The 4,830-nt window shown below is 45.1% G+C and overlaps 1 protein-coding gene across 1 annotated transcript in view; it reads left to right on the top strand.

Moving 5' to 3' along the window:
- Window positions 1-485: 485 nt before the first annotated feature.
- The window catches only part of LOC123508221 (lachesin-like), a 143,064-nt gene continuing 138,719 nt past the window's right edge, over window positions 486-4,830 (top strand). The window contains exon 1 of the mRNA XM_045261763.1: window positions 486-1,652. The gene's annotated coding sequence lies outside the window, so the exon portion shown is untranslated. The remainder of the gene's footprint in view (window positions 1,653-4,830) is intronic.

Raw genomic sequence — 4,830 nt, 5'->3', positions numbered from 1 at the left:
AATGAGGAAAGGATTAAAATACGTCAGAGAAGGATGAGGATTAGGATAAAGACGATGATAAGGACAAGGGAGAGACTCAAACCCTGTCCTCCCTACCCCCTCCCCCTTCTTCTCTCGTCTGCCTTCGTCTCATCACCATTGCAAAAAGCAAAAAGACACTCAAGGCAAACATCTTTTCAACACCAGCCTGTCACCGCCCATCAATACTGCCAGCCAGGTAAGGTAAAAGTGCAACGCCGCTAAATTCTCGCCAAGGTTCAGGTGGAGGAAAATGTAGCACGAAAATAAAAAAGAAATAGGAAAAGTTGAGGTTGCAAGAAAAAAACCCAACATGATAGCGTTAGTGTAGAACAGCGACACACACACACACACACACACACACACACACAGGCAAGCAGGACTCTATACACTGAAGAGGAGAGAGACTGAAGGGAGCGTGAGAGGCACCAGAAAGAGAGAGGTAGAAAAGAGGAGCCGCCAGTGTGTCTCTGACTGCCGTGGCGTCAACACTGCGGCCGTTCCTTCCTCCCTGCCTCCCTGCCTCGCGCCGGCTCACACTTCCCCGCGACCAAGTGCTTGTACAGATTTTCTTTCCCTCTCAGACTGAAAAGTAAAGCGCCACTCGGGCATTACTTTAGCAGACTCAGTAAATCATTGCCAATCCGGTGCAATAGGAAGATGTACTGACGCAACACAGCACAAGTCAAAAACCTTCGTGTCATCACCCAAAAAATTGCAAAAATGATGTAAAAAGTGTAGTTTCGTATTTTCTTCTAAATTTTCGAGACTTATACAAGAAGCTGTTTTCCTTCCTTCACCCTGCTGGAGGAACGGAGCGAAGGAGCGAAGGAGTGAAGGAGCAAAGGAGTGAAAGTGTCCGGGTCACGTAGGACCTGAGGGACGTTTTAGCGACCGCGTACTGCATCGCCAACACGGACGACGAAAAGAAGGAGGAACGAGAAGAGCAAACCAACAGAAGGCGAAGTTTGCGGGAGGGCGGAGGAGCGTGCGTGTCCGTGTGTCCGTGTGCGTGCGTGTGACTTGAAGCACAGCACATTACCACTTTTATCGCCGCGCATAAACAACACAGCCCCGAGTAATGGTGCAAGTGGTTACAGGTGGTGCGGCGAGGCGGTACAGCAGCCAATCCACGGTCGATTTTTGCCACACCGCCAGTGACACTCCTTCTGGCTGCTGACTCCACCACGGTGCTGACTCCAGTGCTCTAGTGACTTTCGCTGACCATACTAAACTGCTGGCGAGCCTTTCACGGGACTCAAGCTTACGTCCCACGATACTGACGACCCTGACGAGGTGCTGAAGAGGTGCTGACGAAGAACTGACGACACTCCACACTGCTGACTACAAAACCACAACTCAGCAAAAGGAATAAGACACAATGCTGAATGGTCCACAGTGCTGATCTTTCCCTAAAGCATCACTACCACACAAGATACACTACCCCAGCCTGTCACTACCACTACCACCACCACCGCCACCACAACCACCGCCACCACCACCACCACTGTCCGGCCAAAGTCTCCACCTACCACTCACCACCAGCAAACGAGCAGCGGGGCGCCAGTCGGCTCACCACGACCTGCACTGAGCCAAGCACCTCCCAGGAACAAATGATTTTCTAACTCTGCACAGTAAGTATTTTTTTTCTCCCTCTATCCCTCTCCCTCTCTCTCTCTCTCTCTCTCTCTCTCTCTCTCTCTCTCTCTCTCTCTCTCTCTCTCTGCCTCGGTTATCACTTTATTGCCTCTTCATATTTCATTTCAAAAAGTGTATTTCATCACACGACGAGGATGGAGAGAGAGAGAGAGAGAGAGAGAGAGAGAGAGAGAGAGAGAGAGAGAGAGAGAGAGAGAGAGAGAGAGAGAGAGAGAGAGAGAGAGAGAGAGAGAGAGAGAGAGAGAGAGAGAGAGAGAGAGTGAGTGAGTGAGTGAGTGAGAGCCCTCAAAACATGCCAAACTGCCTTAAAATGCCCTCAAAACATGCCGAACTCTCTTAAAATGTCCACCAAAATGAAGAATTGTCTTGAAATGCACTCAAAGCAAGCATAATTGTCTTAAAATTTCCTTAAAACATGCCAAACTGCCTTAAAGTGCTCTCAGAAGATGCCAAAATGTCTTAAAATGCCCTCAATCATGCCAAACTGTCTTAAAATGCCCTTAAAACGTGCCATGAAAGACAGAATGAGCGAGAGAGAGAGAGAGAGAGAGAGAGAGAGAGAGAGAGAGAGAGAGAGAGAGAGAGAGAGAGAGAGAGAGTGCAATTGGATCTCATTCCCTGGAAGAGCAACACCATCCACTCATTGAATCCACTCCAACACATCCACACACATATATTCCACATACAGTATTTCCTCCCTCTGCGACTCAGTTTCCCTTTAAATCATGAATCGCATATATTTGGCTTCTCCTTCCCCTTCGTCGCCTATTTCAGGAATCACAGCACAGGAAATTCTCTTCGCCCTCCAGGATTCCCCAGATGATACTCCTTCCCTGCCTGGCTTGGAAGGCTAGGCGTGGGAACGTGTGGGCGTGTGGGATACGTAGGATGACTCATGAAAGGATATAGGGAGGTGGGGTGTAAGTAAAATTCCCTTAAAATGCCCTCAAAACATGCCGAACTGTCTTAAAATGCCCTCAAAACATGCCGAACTGTCTTAAAATGCCCTCAAAATATGTCGAACTGTCTTAAAATGCCCTCAGAACATGCCGAACTGTCTTAATATGTCCGCAGAACATGCCGAACTCTAAAAAATGTCTCAAAACATGCCAAACTGTCTTAAAATGCCCTCAAAACATGCCGAACTGTCTTAAAATGTCTCAAAACATGCCAAACTGTCCTAAAATGCCCTCAAAACATGCCAAACTGTCTTAAAGTGCCCTCAAAACATGTCGAACTGTTTTAAAAGGCCCTCAGAACATGCCAAGCTGTCTTAAAATGCTCTCAAAACATGCCAAACTGTCCTAAAATGCCCTCAAACATGCCAAACTGTTTTAAAGTGCCCTCAAAACATGCCAAACTGTCTTAAAACACCCTCAGAACACGCCAAACTGTCTTAAAATGTCTCAGAACACGCCAAACTGTCTTAAAATGTCCTCAGAACATGCCAAACTGTCTTAAAATGTCCTTAAAACATGCCAAACTGAGAATAAGGTAGGAACTAAAGGATAAATAAATGCAGAGGAGAAAATAAAAGGAAATATTTAATGTAAGAGTACTGAGAGATAATGGTGGATAATGGTGAGGATAAGGAAGAGAAGAGAGATAGAGAAATGAGAGAAAAAGCAACTAAGGGTAGAGATGAAATTGGAGGAAGGAGTCGAAAAACATCAAGGAGAGAACGAAGAAATAGGAGAAAAGGAGATACATATATAGGAATTTGAATATACTGTGTGAGATGCTGAGGATCAAGGAAGAGAATAGAGATAGAAATATGTGAAGGAGGAAAGGAGAGTTATTAAAGGTTGAAATGGACTGTACTGGCGATATTCGTGGATTAGGACGAAGAAGAGAAGACAGAGAGATAGAGTTACAAAAGGGGAAAAAGAGGAGAGATAAAGTATATTTGTATGGAAAATGAGAGTAATGTTTACATCTGGAATAAACAAAAAAAAAAAAAAACAAGATAAAGAAGAAAAACGAGGAGATAGAAATACAGAAAGAAAAGAAAAGAGGATAAGAACAGACATAGAAAAATTTATAAGGAAAATGAGAATAATAATATCAGCATCTGAAATAATAAGAAAAAGGATAAAGAAGAAAAAGAAAAGATGGAAATACAGAGAGAATATAGAAATAAAAACAATAAGTGAATAAAGAGAGGAGTGATGGGAGAGGTGTAAAGGGGTGAGATGGGATGGGATGGGAAGGGAAGGGGTGGGATGGGCGGCCTAACAGGAAGAGGATTGTGGGAGCTGGTGGGAGTGAGAGAGACCTGGCTGGAGTGTCCCTGTATTATGACACGCAATGCAGCCCGTGTCTCCCTGCTGTGTCCTCCTGTCTGTCTGTTTGTGTGTCTGTCTGTGTCTGCATTTCTGTCTGTGTATCTATTTACGTCTCTGTTCTGCCGGCTATATATGTCCACCGGCCCCATGTGTGTGTGTGTGTGTGTGTGTGTGTGTGTGTGTGTGTGTGTGTGTGTGTGTGTGTGTGTGTGTGTTTGATCGATTTTTCTTGTTCTTCCTTCTTATTTCCCCCTACACATTTCATTGTTATATTTCTGTTTCCCATTTATCTCTCCTTTTTATTCTTCCTCCTCCTCTACTTTCTCCTCCTCCTTGTTCTTCCTTCTCATTTCTATATACACATTTCTTTGCTGTTGTCTGCCTTTATCTCTCTCTTTTATTCCTCTTCTTCTTCCTCCTCCTCCTCCTCCTCCTCCTCCTCCTGTGTTTGTGGGATCGGTCCTCCTTGTTCTTCCTTCTCATTTCTACATAAATATTTCTTTGCTGCTTTTTGTGTCATTCTTTTATCTCTCCCTTTTATTCCTCTTCCTCCTTCTCCTTCTCCTCCTCCTCCTTCTCCTTCTCCTCCTCCTCGTCTACTTTCTCCTCCTCCTCCACTCTTTGCATCTTTTATCTCTTCCTTTTATTCTTCCTCCTCCTCCTCCTCTTCCTCCTCCCTTTGCACCAACACAGTCGCTAAGCCATCGAGTATTCCGCCTCATTAATAAATACAAATGGCTCTCCACAAAATGCAAACACGCAGCGACCCAGAAATTTCTCTGAAGCTGAATTATCTTGCATTACTTTACGGAAAAAAAGGGAACGGTCACCTGGCGTCCTCCGTTGCTAATTCCCTCCTGGCGCAAAG

The sequence above is a fragment of the Portunus trituberculatus genome, chromosome 24 (genome assembly GCF_017591435.1).
Source record: "Portunus trituberculatus isolate SZX2019 chromosome 24, ASM1759143v1, whole genome shotgun sequence".
NCBI classification, from domain to species: Eukaryota; Metazoa; Arthropoda; class Malacostraca; order Decapoda; family Portunidae; genus Portunus; species Portunus trituberculatus.
This window is presented reverse-complemented; position numbering and strand designations above follow the sequence as displayed.